At 41.3% G+C, this 20,315-nt stretch overlaps 1 protein-coding gene across 2 annotated transcripts in view; it reads right to left on the bottom strand.

Annotated features, from left to right (window-relative positions):
- FHIT (fragile histidine triad diadenosine triphosphatase) overlaps positions 1-11,447 on the bottom strand; it is a 1,344,516-nt gene extending 1,333,069 nt beyond the window's left edge. For both annotated transcript variants that reach the window (XM_046685108.1, XM_046685118.1), the window contains exon 1: positions 11,321-11,447. The gene's annotated coding sequence lies outside the window, so the exon portion shown is untranslated. The remainder of the gene's footprint in view (positions 1-11,320) is intronic.
- Positions 11,448-20,315: the final 8,868 nt, after the last annotated feature.

Below are 20,315 nucleotides of genomic sequence, written 5' to 3'. Positions count from 1 at the left end.
TAGTTTGTGCACTAGATAAAAATAATTGCTTAAACTATCTCACAGAGAAATTTTTTAAAAATAGAGTTTTGGAAGTGTTGAATTAAAATTCATTCAGTATTATGTAATCCTAGAAATACAACAGTTGTTTACTCTGCTTTGATTTCTAAGCTTTCCTTTGATGACAAATATTAATATTTATCATTTTTCTGATGTTAGACTAATGAGAATCTTAAGTGTTTATGAGAAGACATTTAAATATTACAGTACGGTTGATATGTTTGTTTTTTGATTTATATTCCTCTGTCTTAACCATCAACCAGCACTTATTTTTTGTGCTGAATCCTGGGTTGTTGTTCATCAATATTTTCAGTAAACTTTATATGGCCAGAACTGATGGCCTGTACATTTGTTTAATGACCAAACAGAATATGACAGTCCACCAAATAACTATGGGAAAGTATACTATGGGAAAGAATTAGCTCTGGTTTTCAAAGTGAAAATTGGCACACATCTATAACTCCTAGCCAGCAATAGTAGGCAGAGCAACATTCCAGATTTAAGAACACGAATCACAGATAATATTTACTGAGTGCTGACTATGCATCAGGCTCTGTGCAGGGCATACATTATACCAACGATCTCACTTGATCCTCACAACAACTCTAAGAGCTAAGTAGTACTATCATCTTCATTATACAGAAAAATGGGACATGGAGAGGTTTAGTACTTTGCTCCAGATTACACAGCTAATGAGAAGCAAAGCCGGAAGTCAGTCCTCAGAGCTCTTCTCCATACACCCTCCCTTAGGAGCCCCTTCTTGACACCCCAGCATTTGAAAATTCCTATTATCTGTACAGCCTAAATGACCCATCCCCATGGAGCAGCAGCCTTCAGGGCCAACCAGACTTTCAGACCTTGATGGTAATGATGATACATAACTCTTTCTGTCTACCATAGGCCGTACATTGTTTTATGCATGAGGACAGAGCAAGGAACAGGACCAACAAGCTCCCTGATCTCGGAGAGCAAACTTTCTAGAGACAGGAATTAGACAATATTAACACAATAAACAAAGCATTATCTCCAACATGGGGAGGAAGTAGGAGGCTGTACAAGTTCAAGGAAGGGTAAGAGGGGCTGAGGTCTGGGACTTCTGTAGATTTCCCTTACCTATACTCCCCAAGCAACCAAGACTCAGCTAATCAGAGAAGCAACAGAGGACAGCCTAGAAGGGAGCACAGTGCCAACTGCAAAACTGAATTCTAAGTTAGAGACCTGACATGGACCACTTACCCTACACTGGGACCAGGTGCTGGGAGATGGCATCAGCAAAGCAGCCACTCCTTCTGCCTTCATTGAGCTTATAGTCCAGAGGGAAGAGATGCATTGAGCAAAAAATAGAGCTTAAATACAAGCTGTAAAAAGTATAAGAAGTCAAGGAAGCAAAAGACACAGGACCTAACTATAGGAGACTAAGAAAGAAGGTCATCATTTGGCCACTGACTCCATCTGTGACACAGAGCAAGTCATTTCCCCTCTTGAGAAGCAGCTTTCCAAATTTAAAAATACAGGGGACTGGACTAGATGAACCCAACAAGCTTCCTTCAAGCTCTTAAAAAATCCTTTGAACCTATAATTCCAACATATAAAAATTGTATATTATTTCTTCTTCTACCAATCGATAGATCCCAAACTGCTCTTCCTCTTTTCTTGGTCCCTTTTATTCTGTTCCTTTGCACCCCTACACCAAGGACATTTTCACTGCCACATGGCAGAGGGGTCAGATCAGGAGGGATAAGGGCCTGATATCCCATCGGGGGCAGAAGTGAGTGTAGCAAACACTCTGAGCAGAACCCAGGTGAAGGAAATGGGAAGGAACTGGGTTATCCACATGGAACCTCGTGTCCAGAGAGCGCGTTAACAGGTAAAAGAGAAGTCTATGGAGATGGCAGGCATTAGGAAGGCCTCAGAACATCATAACTGATGTTCTGACAGGAGGGAAGGGAAAAGTCTGGAAGCAGGTGCTCAGAGGAGCCGGTCAGCAGAAGGGAAGTCTGGACAGCAAAGAGCAAGGCTCCAACCACAGTACTGAGATTCAGGGACACGGCCGTTACCCAGAGGACACAATCCAAACTTCATACTTTGACCACCAGGCCCTATGCAGCCAGGCCAACCTCGCCTGGTGCCAGTCCGTCCTTCAATCTCTATGGTCTACTACAGAGGCCTTCTTTCATCCCTTTGAGCACGTCAAGCTCTTTCCCTCTCAAGGCCCCGGTACAGGCTGCTGCTTCTGCCTGGAATGCCACTTTACCAGCTCTTCATATGGCTGCCTCCTTCTCCTCCTTTTCTTAGGTCTCAGCTCAAATATCAGCTCCTCTTTTCTAGCTACCCTATCTAAATAGGTTACTCCTTTCACTGTCACCGTACCTTACACTCTTCCTTCCCGGTACTTGGCATTTTGTAATTACATTTGTTTGCCTGTATATTGTCCATCTCCTCCACTGGACTCCTGAGGGCAGGGACTGCACCTGCCTTGTTCACTGATTTATAACCACACCTAGCACAGTGCCCGACATGTAACAGGTCTCAGTAAATGCTTACTGAGTAAATAGATTAATCATGAACAAGGAAATGAAGAACTGTCAAGAACATAGCTGGGGCTCAGGAATGGAAACTGGGGTACCAGGCTGGACAGAGATTGTCAAGGCAGGAACCCAGTGGGGTCCATGGGGTACAGGTCAGAGCAAGCTTCAATATTGAGGCAGATTTGCTAGTGGATCAGTTGCCAGGCTGTCATCCCATATTCCATCTGCCTGCCTGCCGTAACTGTGAGATATTACCTGCTTCCAGATCCTGGGCCCACCCTCCACGTGCCTGCCACTAGTGTGGGCTGATCCTACCACACCAACAGAGTCTCGCAAAAACCCGGCCAACCCAAAGTAACAGAAGCTGCTGGTGTAGACCCCTCAAATCCAGTGATTAGTACTCACAATCATGAGAGTAGCTAATACATACCAAGGACTTTATACATAAAATCTTATTCAACCCTCACAGCACCCATAGGTAGTTACCATTATAATCCCCAATTTAAAGATCAGGAAACCAAGAAACTTGTCCAATTAGCCAAGAAACTTGTTCATGCTCACATGGTAATTGGTAAAGCCATGTGCTTTGGGCCTGTGGATCTGGACCTCTGGGCTCAAAAACAATAAAAACACAAAATATAATAATAATAAAAATAATAGCCAACATTTACTGAGAAATTACTTTATGAGAGGTACTGTGCTAATATTTTATATAGATTGTCCCATTTAATTCATACCTACTGAGGTAGAGACTATTATGTCCATTCCATGGAGGAAAAGAAAACTCTGCCAATCAAAACAACTTGACCAAGATCACCATCAGCCTGGAACAGAGTGATATCTGTATCTGTGAACTCTAAACAACACTATCCATTACATTAAAACAGAGCAGCAACACAGTAGAAGCCATAAAAACCTAGAACCTCACTATTGCAAGTGTCGTCCATAGACCAGCAGCATCTGCATCACCCAGGGGCTTATTAGAAATGCAGAAGCTTCTGGCCTCACGGGGACCCTTGCATATAGTTCCAGCCAGTTCCAGTTGGACCCAGCTGTTTCATCTGCACGCGGAAGCCAAACACAGCTAATTTATCTAGGTCAGGGAAACCTTGGCCTGTTGCCTCTCGGAAGTTCAAGAGGCTAGAGGAAGCCTCAGCTTAGAGGAAGCCTTATGCCACGCTCTGAGGGGCCAAGAGGACCTCAGTTGCAGATTCTGCAGGGATGTCAAACTGCAGTGGCTACCTGTTGTTTTTGTGGCCCCAGTATCACTTCCCCTTTTCTGAAGGTAGCAGCACCTCCCATGAATTAGGGCCTCTCCGTATGTACAGTCACGCAAGCTGCGCACAGCACAACTCCAGAGGGTACTGTTCACACATATAGTTGTAAAAACAGAAAACTTTCCCTCCCCCTCCGCTCAACCATCTTTTGTTGCTATACCTCTTCCATACTCTCTGCATTTGTTTCTATTTCTCTCTTGCTTTCCCCTGCTCTCCTTCGGATCACTACCTGTTCCCAGGCTCATTGCTGGGAGAGGTTGAACAGGAATCACCAGTGCTCAAGGGCTGAGAGAACCAACTTATTTTAGAAGGTTCCAGATCCTCCCTCTGCATGTCCGCAGGGCTCCAAGTACCTACACAAACTCTTGCTTCTAGGCATCACTTAAACATCTCCCGGCACAACCAAGCAGGTACCCTCCTGCAGTTATTGTGGGGTCTTAAGATAGCAGCAAGTTTTTTTTGTTTTTTTTGTTTTTGTTTTTTTCAGTTTTTTCCAAAATGGAAGCCATAGGAAGAAGACTTCAAGTCTTGCAGAAAATGGAAATTTTGTTCCACTACATACTAGAAACTTCAGTGATTAAATGACTGCAGACCATACTCTCCTCCAGTGTGTGCTCAACTAAATTTTGCGTGCATTAAACCTCATTACGGAGTACTGATACTTCCACATTATCTACGCTGAGTTTTAGCTCCAATAGCTGTGAGTCTGAGAAACTGCAAAATATACTGACTTTTAATGGAAATCTGATTGTTAATAAAAAGAGGTAAATCCATAACGTAGAACACTGATAAACCCATAAAAAGACTCAGAGTCTTTAACTTCCAGAATACTGTCAACATGCGCCTTTTGTGAACCACTTAACCAGTTTCTCAATTTTCTCTTCCATTCCTACTTATTTATCATTAAAAGAAAACCTTGGCACATATACAAAATACCCCTAAAATAGCAATTTTCTAAGTGTGTTACACTCTCGAAAACACTTTTTCCCACTCTTTCTCTTTTTGTCTCTATTGAGTCAATATAGTAGAAAAATAAAACTACTACATTGTGAAATGACCTCCGAGTGAATAAAGAATTCAGGAAATGGTGAAAAATGAAGTTTTCATGTAGGATGATGTAAATTCAGACCACAAATGCTCCCGGACACTGGACATAAAGTTTTAAATATAAATATTCAGATACAAACAAATCTAAGTATACAGATTTTCTGAAGGTACAAGAACATTTAAAAGGAAAGGGTCCCCATATATTACGGATAATCCAGAAAACTGAAGGTATTTAATCAAATTAGCTTAATTATTCTGCTCTGAAACAGAGGATGGGGGTAACTATTTAAAACATTAAAAAGGAAACCAATCTTTATAATAGGCAGCCTCTCTGGAAGTGGTTCATTTCAAGCTACTGAATTAGACTCTAAGAATTTTACTAGTAAAAATGAGTTTTATCTGAACAATAGTTTTAACCTTTTCAATAACACTGCCAGCGCTCATGAAAGCACGTAACTCAGTTTGTTTTGAACATAGTTTTAATGGGTTTACCCTTTTGGGGGGAGGGGGGGGCAATGTGATGAGGCTTATCATTTCTTTCACTCCCAAAGCCTTCAAGATGCGACTTTCTAGATATTGTGTTCCCCACCCAGGCCCTTCACCTGTTAGATTGTACCTGATTCCTATCAGGATGGCCCACTGTTAGAATCAGAGGTTCTCATTCCTAAATGCACTTCAGAAGCACCTGGGAAACCTGAAAAAGAAATACCAACACCTGCTTCCCCTCCCGCCCTGATTTAATCTACCTGGACGGCACCAGCCCCGGAGGATTCTAACCTGCAGGAGGGCTGAGAATCACTGGTTGGAAAGCAATCCAAACAGGTTAGAATGATGGAAAGAAGGAGGCACTGTAATTAGGCTGAATAAATTTACAGTAGGAGGCAAGTTGCCTCAAATTCCCATCTGAATCAGATATAAGATAGCACTTTAAGGATCCCAGATTTTTCCCAGCATATTTAAAGAGAATCAATTGCATGGGAGAAATATATCTATTTGCCCCAAATACTCAAACTTTTACAAAGAATTGAACAAGTCTGCATTTCATATGCAAGAGAGAAAGAAAAATAGTAGAATTAAAGGTAATCTATTCCACCTCATATTCAAAATATGATAAACAAGGAAACAAGGAGCAGGGTGCACAAAGTTGTGATTTTTATTAATAACAGTAAGATTAAATCAAAGCTGCCATTTACTGAGTGCCAACCACTGTGTTAGGCACTTTCCATGGGTTACCTCACTGGAAACTTAAAACTCTGCAATAGGCATTATTACCCCATTTCACGGATAATAAGGAAATAGAGGCTCAGTGAGATGAGGACACAAGTAAGTGGTAGAAGCAAGATTAGAATCCAAGCCTTTTGCTCTCCAGAGTCCATTCTCTTGACCACCACATCTCTCATCTAGACCATGCAAGAGTCTCCTAAGTACTTGCTACTCAAGTGGACCAGCAGCATCAGCCTGTTAGAAACCCTGAATCTCTGGCCCATTCCAGACCTAGTGAATCAGAATCCTCACTTTAAGATCAGCAGGAGATTCATATGCACATTAAAGGCAAGAAAGCACATGGCTACCTGGTTTTCCCACATCAATTTTTGCCTCTCACAAATTCATCATCCATACTGCATCCACACTTTTTAAAAAAACAAATCCAATGATTTCATTTCTCTTCTTAAGATTGTTAAGTGATTTTCCAAATACCTTTGGAATAAAGTCCAAAGTTCCTTTACAATATAGGTAACTGGACTCTGCATAATATGGCCCATGCCTTCCTCTGAGCCTCATCTCCCCTACTTCCTCTGTCCATTGATTTTTATACCCCAGGCACAAAGACCTTCCTGCTCATCAAATCCCCACACTCACTCCCTCCCTCTCTTCCTTCCTTCCTTCCTTCCTCTAAGCTCTTCCTCGCCTAGACTATATCACAACCACCATGCACCACCATGACCACCTCGAGGTCAGTCACATTCACTGCTGTATCTCCAGTGCATGACAGCACAGTGCCTGTCACAGAGCTAGGGGCAGGATAAATGTGCTAAATAAATACATGTTTAAGATATCAAGGGCCTCGGCAGTTTCCTTCGTCGATCTCCTCTTTGCTCTTGCTGTGATCCTCATTCCCGTTTCTCCTTCCCTGGCCCCTGCATCACCCCTTTTCTGTAACTCACCTCCTTATCAGTGACCTCATGGCTATTGAAGTTGTCAGCTTTAGAAAGAAGCACTGCCATGTCCACGTGGCCATTGCCCCGGGATTACTCACCAGCTGGATGACAACTGCTTCACTTTAACCCTGAGGCTCCTGGGAAAGGCCCAGTCTTTTCTAGAAGTGGACAGAAGGCCTTAGTGACAGAAGCAGGCTGCTCTTCAATCTGAGATTTAATATATAGATGGAACCATAGATCAGGGGCCTCTCAGCAGGCAGCGCAGAGCCAAAAGCTTCACTCTCTCTGCCCACACAAGAGAGTGTCACTGCGCTGACAAGATGGGTTATCAAGAGTTGTGAGTAATTTCATATTTTAAATGTGAGGCCAAGCTTGCTACTCTAAGAAAACAAATGGCACATCCTTTTATAAAACAGACATTTTCCTCAAGTTTAAATCTGGAGTAAATCTGATATATTTTCATATATCAAGTTTACATTAATGATAACAAAAATAAGAGCTACTATTCATCTAATAAATGCAAGCCACTGAGTGCCTGACAACCCCCTTAAAAGCTTTAAACACACTCTCTCATTTAATCTTTATCATCACTTTATAAGGCAGAAATGCTTATTATCCCTATTTTACAGAAGAGGAAAGAAACCAAGGGCTAAGTAACCTGCCAAAGGGATTTAAACCATAGGCCTCCAGACGACCACTCTCTATTGCTTCTCTGCTATGTTTTGCTATTTAGATGGCTTTCTCATCTCAGAAGCCACAGAGACAGACATTCCCAAAGAAACAGCCCCTTGCAGGATGACCTCAAAGGCTGAGATTTTTCTCCACAATGTAGACATGGAAAGGAAAGGAAACTGCTACATCTTGTATTTCAAAGCTGCACTTCTACATTGAGAGGAAACTGAGATTCAAGAAAAAGATGTGGGAACAGAGCTCAGGGGTACTTAGGAATGCAATTCCACAAATATTTTTTCAGTGTCTACTAGCAGTCAGGCACTATGTTGGAAGCTGAAACATCAGACTGTCAGTTGAGAGAGTGCTGAGGGGGACGGGTGCTGACAGGGAGAATGTCTCCCATGGTGACTGTCTCAGGGATGTTTAGCCAATAATTTACAAAACTGTTACTTTGTTATCTAATTACATAAAAACCACCTTTCACACACGAGGTGAGAATTACCTGCTTTACTATGTGTGAATACATAACTGAAAGGGTTAACGTGTCTTCTAAAACAAAAGTTTTATATAATTCAAACAACTCATGTGTTCATTTCTGACACCTATATTAGAGGGTTATATTTTAACATATGTGAAGGCAAACAGCTTCAGATTCTGTTCTCAAGCGTCTGAAAGAACAAAGGAGTATTCAGGGAGCAGGCCCGTGGCCCAGTGGTTAAGTTCACGCACTCCGCTTTGGCGGCCCAGGGTTTCACTGCTTCGGATCCTGGGCGCGGACATCATACTGCTCATCAGGCCATACTGAGGCGGCATCCCACATAGCACAACCAGAGGCACTCACAACTAGAATACACAACTATGTACTGGGGGGCTTTGACGAGAAGAAGAAGGGAAAAAAAAAAGAACATTGGCAACAGTTGTTAGCTCAGGTGCCAATCTTTGGGGGGAAAAAAATACAGTATTGGGAGCCAAAACAAGACTAATTCCCAAAATAGAAAAGGAGTTTATTGAAGCATCATGTACATACAAATAAAGATAAGGGCACAGAAACATTTCCTAAAGCATTCCACCAGACATTTACAGGAATCAGACTGGGATGAGGACATAAGTAAAAGAAAGCGTGAGCCCAAAAGGTCACATAAAGTCCCCTGAGGCCTCCAGAAACTTGCCTCCTTGTAGAAACAGGATGCTTTTGACACAAGGGCATGAGATGAAAACTGTGGACCATTTTGTACCTCACATCCCTGATTTATAAAACAAAAAGAGTTAGAATAGATGAATGATAAGGTCCTTTCAGCCCTAATCCATTAGCTTTTTATCCATGTCACCCCTGCACCTACAGAGAGATAAGGATATAAAGATGCTGAAAAAACATTTGTTGAATTAATGAAATATTACAACCTTATCAATAGTAAGAAAAGAGATTTTACAACAAATGTTCCTGGTCCGTAGCCTACAAAGAACAAATTAATGGAAAAATCATTATCTAAACAGCTTCACATTTGGTACCCCTGCTAGCTGACTGCTGGTAGAATGAAAATAACCCTGGACTTGTAAATAAGAGGCTTGGGTCTAGTCTCATCTCTGACACAAACCAGCTGTGTGACCTTGGGCAGAGTGCTTTACCACCTGGGCCAGTTTCCTCATCTCTAAAATAGAGGTATTATGAAGCTATATATAGCTAACATTTGTGGAACTCTTACTACATGCCATGAACTGTTCCAAGATCTTTGCCTTAGATTTAAATGATCGCAAAGGTTTTTTCAGCTGTAACATTTAGTGTCTAACCACAGAGGCAACATGGTATAATGGAAAGATTCCAAATTCTGTATTCAGAAACGTTAGGCTCCCTCTCACTCTGTAAACTAGGGTCTTTTTCTAAGTAAAGACTGTCAAGCAGACTGGGTTACAATCCGAGTTAACTTGGAGTTAGCTGAGTTAACTTGGATATGTTGCTTAACTTTCATAGACTTGGTTTCCTAATAAGTAAAATGCACGTGAAAATGGTTATCACTCCCATTTACCTTTTGAGAAGATTATATTAAACTATAATAACTAAATATAATACACATTTAACATATATTGCATTTTATTATTAGGTGTGTGACTGTGGACAAATCATCTTTTCAAGTTTCTTCCTCATCTACAAGTGGAAGATACAGTATTATTAAAGGAGAGAATGTGAACATGCCCTGTAAATTGTCGAGTGTTAGCTGTGATTGAAAGCATGCATATTCCTTATCTAACACTTGGAAAAGCATATACAATAATCCCCTGTCTACTACTTGGAACAGCGAATGCAATCAATGACGACAAAAAACAAGACATCTTTACTAAACATCACTCTCCGGTCCCAGCTCGCAGCAGTTGACGCAGGGGCTGGCAGCCAAGAACGCAAGGCCACATGGAAGTTGTAGTTCCGAGTCAAGTGGCTGCTCCACAGAAAGGGGGGGAAGTCAGACTTCATCTCCCGGGAGACACCTCGCCGCGCCAAATGGCAGGCTGAGAATTGGAGTACCAACTCGCAGGGAAACAAGAGGCGAGACTACAACTCCCATAAGCCCCTGCTGCCAGGGCTGCCGGCATTAAGATGGAGCCAGAAAGGGGGTGTTTAGCTACGCCGGGCTTAACAAGTGCGAGTCGGGGCCGCTGTCGGTAGTCCCGGACCCAGCACGGCTCAGAACCTTTCTAAAGCAAGCTTTGGGCGTGTTTTCTGCTGGTCCCCAGCATGTTTCTGAGAGACCCATACAATAAAGCAGTGAGTTTGCAAGTGACAAACTTTCACCAGCAAGACCTCATTTAATGATTTCGGATCCAGGCAACATCCTTGGGCTACTTGGGCAGGAAGCTTTAAGCTCTTTTCTCCCAAATAAGCACTGTGAGCGGCTGGTCCAAGGTCACAGAGCAGAGGCAGAATTTGATCCTAGACAGGAAGCTTCAAATCCACCTCAGTTCCACCAACCTGCCTCATTTTTTTCCCCAGGGGATGTACCTTAAAAGTCCCTGCATTTTTTCATATAAACACATTAAGCCATAAAATAGGTGTAAGGAAGTCCAACAGAATACACTGATAAATTCTTCCATCATAATGAATTCGATGCTTTTTTGTGTTTTTTAAATACCAAAATTCTCTCCCAAAATACCGCCTTCCTTGGTCCCCTGCTTGGCTCCCGTCTTGGGCACGTGTTCAAACACTAGCCCCTTTGGGGGAACCCAGAACTGAGTGATTAACACAAACCTGCTGGGGCAAAGATTCCTGATACTTGCCTATGAAAATGACAAACCATCCAAAAGCGGCCAGTGCCGGGAGCTGGGGCGTCCCTGGAACCACCAGCGTGGCCCCATGCCTCAGTTTACCCACTTATAAAATGCAGCAGAGGAGGGGAGGGTTAGGGTGAGCGCCAATGCTCAAGAATGGGCCCTCAAAGGGTTCGCGGGGAGGTGGGAGGGTCCTCCGGACAGACCCTGACCTCTCAAAGACCTGCGCGGTCCCAATCCCGCCCCCGCTGGGCCTCTGGCGTCTTGAAAAGACGCGCGTGGTAACCCAGACCTGCGCCCCAGAAACTCTGTTCGACTTGGGCTTTCCCCCCGCCCCTACCTTCCGAGATCTTGGCAGCTGGGAAACGAAAGGCAGAGGGAGGGACCGCGGGGCAGGAGCGGCACCTGGCCTTGTGCCCACGTGGGTGGCCACCTTACAGACCCGGGAAGAGAGGGCAAAAAAGTCCAGCGACTGGACGGAGCCGAGCGAGGACTACAATTCCCGACGGCCCCACGGCGGGGGCGGGACCCAAGATGGCCGCTTGTCAGGGACAGGCGCGGAGGCCAATAGGCACTGAGCACCCAACCAGACCAACCCAATCAGAAGCCATAGTGACAGTAACAGTGATTCAGGGGCGGGAACCACTGTCCCTCTCAGGAGAGCATCTGAGGTGAGAATCTCTTCGGACAGGCAGTTTTTTCTCATAAACCTCACGATCTTTGTTTTTTCCAAACGGAAAAGGAAACGTGATTCTTTACGCTATGCTGCATTTTTGCTTCCTTCTTTCCTCCCAAACGTAGTTAACTTACCCCCGTCATCCCTCCCCTCCGGCTGGATTTCTTTTCACTTCCTCTCCTCACTTCGTCTTTCTTGATTCCCTAAGCCTTCCTTTCTTTGCGTTTCTCTCAGAACACGGGCTCGCAGCACCGGCTTGATCCACTTTGCGACTACACTCGCCCTTCCCTGGCATCCTAACTAAAACTGCACCACAGGCTCCCTGGCACCTTCCTTTCTTCCTTTCTCCCTATTTTGTACAATTTTTCTCTCTAGTACTTGTCCTTATCAAGCGTTGTGTATAATTTATCTTTTTTGTCGTCTTGTCCGCTAGAAAGAACGATTATGCAAATGCAGTTTTTGTTCGGGTACTGCAGTATTTCTAGCACCTGGAAGTATACATAGTATAATAAAGTAGTAGTAAATATAATAAATATAGTAGTAGTATAAAAAAAAGTAGTAAATATAATAAAGCACTCAGTAAATATATTTTGAATAGTTGAATGAATTATTCTCTATTCTCCCTTCTTCAGTGCAGATCAATTAAATCCATCTCTGACCACCATGAGGCCCTTGTGTTTGCTCCCTTTTTAAATTCAAAATCATTTTCATTACATTCTGTGCTAGATGCCATAAGTGTGCTGGAGAAATCATTGAATCAGACCCACTTCCTAACATCAAGATGCTCCTGGTCTAGTTTGCAATAAATGCAATTGCAAGTTGCACAGCAGCTAAATAATTTTCACAAAGTTACGCAGCTCATAGCGGGCACTACAATCCTGGCCTTCAGACTCTGGCTGCTACACCATGCTGCTTCTTAGAACAACCTCTCTTCGTCAAGATTGCCACCTTCCCTTTCCCTCTCTTCCCTCCCAATCCTAGTGCCAAGAAAGAAGAGATAATTGCCAGTCATCTTTTACATGTAAAAGGGAGAAATAAAGAGCAATTACACTTGGACAAATATTGAAATATGTCCCTACTTCCCCTGGCACCATTTGTTTTTTGTTTCCCTCACTTTTTTCTTTAGCCTGTTTCATTACATGCAAGTGATTACACTAAGTCTTAGATATCTCATCCTTTCTGATGTTTGAACCCTACAGAGAGTAGAGAGGTGTCGTACAAAATGTCCTAATGTGAAATACTGATGTCCTAGGAAGCTTCACTCTGTCACAGTGGATTATGGTCAGTTTCCAGGTCAGCACACAGACACCATGGCCACATAAAATATTAGAGAATTGTGATGAATAACCAGGTGAAATTGAAAACAGCTACAGATAAAACAGCAGGAAGGTGATCAATATGTGTGCAGACTAGTTTCGTGCATAAGGATTAAAACCCCTGTTCAGACTTCCTACCCTAATCTTCTGTCAGCTCGGGGTTGTTTCCTATAAGACAACAGTTCTTGCTAGCTTTTATGAGCACAGACTCAGCTGAGCAGTCCAGCTTTTCTCAAGCTGATGGGCATGAGAGATTTCAACACGTGTCAGCAGCCAGACTAAACATGGAAGAAATCACTGAACCATGGGAAACTGGAAAGCTCAACAACTAGACTCTCCTCCTGAGAAAGCATCAGCCTATAATCATTACATTTTCTACTTAGCAGTCAAAAGGCAAATGTCATGAACATACTCAGCATCTAAACAGTGGTATCTAATGATTATTAAACCACTGTTAGGCAGCCTCGTATGAACATATATGTATTACTTCAGCTGTGGATGATGCTGTCTGCTGGGATGAAGGTCAGCCATGACCTTCAGCAATACATACATTCACAAAGAGCATTAAGACACAGCACTTGCCTTGCACCCAGGTATCCAAGTGCCAAGACAATCAGTAGGAAGATGACTATCTGATCTGCAACTTGCTTAATAATCACCTGGAGATGGTATCTTAGTTTGAGTTCCCCCAGAAGTGTATCCTGAGACAGATATTCAAGTGCAAGTAGTATATTTGGGAGATAGTTGCATGAAACACCAGTAGGAGGTCAGAAAAGTGACATAGGGAATGGAAGACAGACAAAAAAGTTGCACTATCAAGCATGTTACTCCAAGGGGTGATTAGAGCTTAATCATCCTGGGGAACTCTAGGAAACAGTGTGGAACACATGCCTTAGACTGAGCTATCCCACCAAAGGGACAAAAGAAGTGGGTTGTTTAAACATCAACTCCCATCAGTCAATGATTGGGGGCGGCTCTCAGGGGCTAAGTCCCTGGCTCTTCAGCCATACTGAATGAGAGGGCAGAGTTGCCTCCGTGGCCAGAGAAAGCCAGAGATAGAGGTGCTGCCCTTGGAAGCCAGGCTGGTATGCACTGAATGGTAAGGAAATAGAGGGTACTGGCAGGGCACCAATAATATCTGCTCCAGATGACTTCGGTTCACCATAAACTTATATCGCTGAGATGAGCATAATAAGAATAATTCAAAAATTAAATAAACACCAAACAAATGAGCAACCTACCACCTTGTATACCTCATTATGTGAATAATTAAGGTAGACAGTACTTCCTAAATCCTCACTAAGACACGCAAACCAAACAAAAACCACCACAACAAAAGCCTCCTTTACACTGGGACTCTTTGGGGACTTAAGGAGAGGCTTCAGCGGGACTGGGGTTTGGTGGGGAGAGGAAGAAGGAGGTCAAGAAAAGGGGAAAAGGGAATTTGAAGAAATACTGCTGGAGACAGTGTGTTGTTCATTTCATACTATTGAAGAAACACAAGTAAAGGGCTTGGGATTTTTTAGAACTTAATATTAAGTGCACAGACTGATCTTTAGACCTAGAAGACAGTTTTTTCCTCCTATTTTTATGGAGATGTAATTGACATACATCACTGTAAGGTTTAAGGTTTGACTTAGATACATCGTAAAATGATTACCAGTAAGTTTAGTTAGCATCCCTCGTTTCATATAAATACAATAAAAATAGAAAGCCCAAAAAAAGGAAAGGAAATTTTTTTTCCTTGTGATAAGAACTCTTAGAATTTGCTCTCTTAACAGCTTTCATGTATATCATACAGCAGTGTTAACTATAGTCATCATGCTGTACATTATATCCCTAGTACTTAGTTATCTTGTAGCTAGAAGTTTGTGCCTTTTGACTACCTGTCTCCAGTTCCCCCTCCCCACGCCCCACCCCCATCTGATCTCTTTTTCTATGAGTTTGGGTTTTTCTTAATTATTTCTTTTTTAGGTTTCGTGCCTAAGTGAGATCATACAGTGTTTGTCTTTCTCTGTCTGACTTTTTTCACTTAGCCCAATACCCCCAAGGATTATCCATGTTGTTGCAAATGGCAGGATTTCTTTGTTTTTTATGGCTGAATAATATTCTATTGTATATATAGACCACATCTTCTTTATCCATTCATCCATCAAGGAACATTTAGGTTCTTTCCATGTCTTGGCTATTGTAAACAATGCTGCAGTGAACATGGAGATACAGATATCTTTTCGAGTTGATGTTTTCATTTCCTTTGGATATTCCAGAAGTGGAATTTCTGGATCATTTGGTAGTTCAATTTTTAATTTTTTGAGGATCCTTCATACTGTTTTCCATAGTGGCTGTACCAGTTTACAATCCCACCAACAGTGCACAAATGTTCCTTTTTCTCCACATCCTCACCAGCATTCTTATCTCTTGTCTTTTTGTTGATGGTCTTTCTAACAGGCATGAGGTGATATCTTATTGTGGTTTTAATTTGCATTTCCCTAATGACTAGAGATGTTGAGTATCTCCATGTACCTGTTGGCCTTTCATATATCTTCTTTGGAGAAATGTAGAAGACGGTTTTGTGAAAGAACTCTGAGGGTCCTGCCATTATAGCACTTCTTCATAGCAAATAACTTTACTTGAAATTACAGTCACCATTTATTTGTCTTTCTGTTTAACATCTGTCTCCTCCAAATAAAATGGAAGCTCCATGAAGGCAAGAACTTTGTTTTTGTCTTATTCAGTAGTAGGCACTCAATAAATATGTGGTCAATGAATGGCTATGTTATGGCCACAAAAAGCAAACACGGAAAGTACTAGAAGAGCTCAAATTTGCAGCACTCATTACATTCAACTAAGCCACAAAGTAAAGAGACAAAAGTGACCCCGCAGTAATCTCCCATTATCACAAAGCTCAGGACCATCCTGGTGTGTGGAAATCCTGGTGGTCACGTACTCTTCTGCTTTAGTCAAACACTCCCAACAGCATCCTGTTCGTGCACACAGGACCTACAAAGAAATCTTTACCATGGAAGCAGAATTGCAAAACTGGAAAGGCCTAGCAGTCAAAGAGTTCAACCCTCTGCATAATTCATCTCAGCCATATATTACAGGTCATAATCCAGACTTTTGGACAAGAATCTTGGGGGCATTTATTTAATTGGAAAAAAAATCATGTCTACTGTGAAAATATTGTATTAGAAAAAAGAAAAACTATGCATTGTTTTAGTAACACAAGGTATAAAACGGTTGGGAAACTCCACTGTACCCAAATGCTCCCGTCTCCTTCACAAATTTCTCACCTGGTAATCACTCAGCTTCTTGTCTGCTATTGGAGAATTCTGGTTGCTAGTAAGAGCCATCTCACGATATGATGAAAATTCTCTAAGTTTTTCCCCTATCTTTTTTTAATTCTCTCATGTTATTTAGCCCTTTGTTGTTCTGTGTTAAATGTATTCCTTGGGTGGATTTGTTCATCGGATATTTAGAGATTGGTCTATTCCCTATAGTTAGTGAACATATGCATGCTGTCTCCTTTTAACTATGCCTCATAAATAATCACACTTAATCCTTCTTACTGCCATCTTTTGCAATCATCTTCCAGTTACCTAGAACATAAGGTGCATAAAAGTAAACTCAGTGTCCAAGCTGTGATCTCACCAGGGTGGCTCAGAGATAAGCTATGATTTTTCATCACTCTCCTTCAAGAAATTATGCCTCTAAACACATTGCCCTGGCTTCACTGCAGCTTTAAAGGCATTTCATCATTCTAGAGGATAAAACCCATTAAAAGCATTTTCTAAAAATTAAAAAGTATATTTCTTTAGTACAAGACTTAGTGCAGAATGGGATGCAACTTTAATTCAGCTCAGTTTTTCATGTATTGAGGGTTACTCTGGGCTAGCCACTGTGCTGGGGGCTGGGATTCACCAATGGCTCAGACACAGTCCCTGGTATTGAACTGTAATGGAAACCACAAACAAGTAAACAGGTGAACAAATCTAAGTGATGCTTTAGAAGTCTATGCCAGAATGAGCCGATTCTGCTACCTAGAGTGGAGGAGAACGAGAGTTCTAGGCAGAAGGAACAGCACATGGCAAGTGCCAGAGCTCAGACAGGCTTGATTCATCAGTACACAATCTAGAGTGGAAGTAGGGCAGATGTGAAAGAGGCTGGAAGCGTCCTAAGGGCCAGCTCATGATGGCTTCATAAACATGTTTCTCAGTTTGCCATAAAAACAATTGAGAACCTTGTAACTACCAAATGAATTGCTTAACTTTGAGGGAAAAAGAAAAATTCATTTAACAAATATTTATTGAGCACCAACTGTATGCCAGGCATTGTTCTAGGTGCTAGGGAATGCAACTAAACAAGTCAAAAAATCCCTACCCTCATGGAACTTCTAGTAGAGAAGAGAGACGATACGCTAATATACCAATTTATAATATATCATAGATGTTGATAAATGTTATTAAAAAATGCAGAGTGAGGAGCTAGAAAATGATGAGTGGTCTTCTGTTGGCTAGACCTCTTTGAAGAGGTATCATTTGAACAAAGATCTCAGTGAAGTGAGGGGACCAGCCATGAGAAAGTGTATGAAAGCATGTTCCAGACAGAAGAAACAGTAAGCACAAAGTCCTTAAGATAGGAGAAAGCTTGGCATGGTGGAAGAATAGCAAGGAGGCCCATGTGGCTGGAGAAGCGAGAATGAGAGGAAAAGTCATGGGAGAAGAGGTGAAAGACTAACCAGAGACCAGACCTTGTAGGCCACAGTGAGGTCTTAAGGGAAAATGTTAAACTATTCCATAAGTGTACTTGCCAGGCAGTATATATAGTATGATCTATTGTGTGAACATAAGAGGATTGCAATACACATATAATTATCGAGGTAATTCACTCATCCAAAACTTTTGGGATGGGTGTGTTTTGAAAATTAATAATTTTTTGGTTTTCAGAAAGGTAATCTACGCCTATATGATCTAGTGTATAAGACTCCTAGAGCAGCACACTGTCATCAAACACTAATATTTCTGTGACAAAACATATAAGGGATAAACAAACACTATAAGTAGTCCCATATCAGGATAACCTTTGGGTTTTCAGACCTTTTTGGTTTTCAAAATTGCAAATAAGAGATAGTAGACCTGTACTTGCACTTGTGTAGAAAATTTCAGGGAGCATCCCAAATGATTGTGAGCAATGGTTGAAGGAATGAGACGGAATTGGTAGCAGGAGTATCTTTTATTCTACTTTATACTGTTCTTACTGTTCTTAACTTCTGAACATTATTTTTTACCATCTATTAGTTATGTCGTTGAAATAACACTAATTTATTAAAAAATAAAATAAATGTGCATTCTAAGGTTTTATTTTATTTTATTGAGGAAGATTAGCCCTGAGCTAGCTGCTGCCAATCCTCCTCTTTTTGCTGAGGAAGACTGGCCCTGAGCTAACATCCATGCCCATCTTCCCCTACTTTATATGTGGGACGCCTACCACAGCATGACTTTTGCCACACCCGGGATCCAAACTGGCGAACCCCAGGCCGCTGAGAAGCAGAACGTGTGAACCTAACCGCTGTGCCACCGGGCCAGCCCTAATTCTAATGTTTTTATTCACGTAGTCTTTGGGTATTCTACCATATGGGTGGTATTCAGGGAAAATATTTTAAACAAAAAAAAGGTAATAGAAAAGATGTTGAATAGGTATTACAAACTCACTTCTAAATTTGAGTGTTTTAGTGATGACATTCAACTTTTACTGTGTCCTCTGTATGCTTTTCCGATTTTTCATCTTTTAAATCTGTTGGTGGACTGTAGAGAGTCATGGTATCGAGATGATTTTGTAAGAAACAGGAAAATTCATTTCTAAAATTAAAAAATAAGATACATTTTTTAAATTTCTGGTAAATTATATTTCCTGATGTTCCAAAAAGTTCTACTGTTTCCTTACAGAATATGGTCCATTCTCAGGACTTAGGTTTGTTTCTGTTTTGTTTTCTTTTGTTTTGTTTTTAAAGCAAATCTGTGGGGTTTTTATCTGTTTTGATAACAGGATGTCATGCTTGTGATAAATACTTGTCTGAAAGAGATTTATAATGTACAAACCCCTAAAATATTTAGACATTTTTAAATTGCAATTTGCAACCTCCCTTTTTCCTACCACTCTCCCCCAACAAAAATTCGGAGAGAGGTATTTAACAGACGCCGCGTTTCGTGGTGAATGTTATTGGCTGTGTGGCTGAAAACTGTAATTAGCCATGCCTCACTGATTCATACATGAATCATTTTGAGGTTTATTATTCCACCGGAATGTTAATGAACATGAATACAAAATACTCTGAGAGATTTTCTTTTTTATCTCAGTAAAGTACATATGGTAAGGGAAAAAAAATCATTTAAAATCATTAACGAAAAAGTACTTCATGTATATAATTAGATCCTTGATTTTTTGAATAGTAAATAAGACTGTATAATTTATTGGAGCCTCTTCTCTGTGAAGCACACGGTGACTTTACACACATTAATTAATAAAGCTTCAGGACCCCTACCAGGTAAATGTTAATAAAACCCAGGAGTTCTAACTTTTCTGACCTTTGCTCCAGTTTCCAGGTAAGAAACTAACTGACTAAGATGCTTCTACATCCATGAAAACAGAATGAGTAGGAAACCAACATTCAGAGTTCAGGTGCCATTTATGAGTAGTGTTGTCTTATGAACCTAGTTGAAAATAAAACTAATTTAGGAAAAGTGATATTTCAGCACTGCCTTAATCTGGCAGAGATTTTCTTCATGACAAAATTAAACTAAACACAAACTGTAAGTATGACTTAAGTGGGTCTGCTTCTGCATTTAGGGTCACCAAAGCATACTGTAAATGGAGATCAGATTGCTTTAGAATCCAAGAGCAAACTCTGCTTTTGACCTTTAGAAAGCTCATGATGTATATGCCCACAAAATAAACAAAATAATTTCAAAGTAAATTCGTTGAGCACACCTGACCTTTGAAACAGAGCAGATGATGTTAATCAGATTTGTACAACTTTAATCTAGCTCAGCCTCCATCACTCCGTGTAGTTTTTAAATATCATAAAGAAGAGTCTCACAAAAGGGAATCTTTTACACTGGGATAGATTTAGAAGTGGAACAGAGTGTATGACCTTGCTTCAAACAATGAAGTATAACTCAGACACGTAAGCAAGTGAGTATTATGACTATAAACCAATATAGTGTGCTCCTGAGGAAAAGTGACTTTTTAAAAATATTAACCTAAGCACATTGTAGGCAGCTTCTCAATATTACAATAAAATATGGTTTGGGTCCTGATATTGTGGAAGGTACCCTTGGGGAAAC

This window comes from Equus quagga, chromosome 1, assembly GCF_021613505.1.
Source record: "Equus quagga isolate Etosha38 chromosome 1, UCLA_HA_Equagga_1.0, whole genome shotgun sequence".
NCBI lineage: Eukaryota > Metazoa > Chordata > Mammalia > Perissodactyla > Equidae > Equus > Equus quagga.
This window is presented reverse-complemented; position numbering and strand designations above follow the sequence as displayed.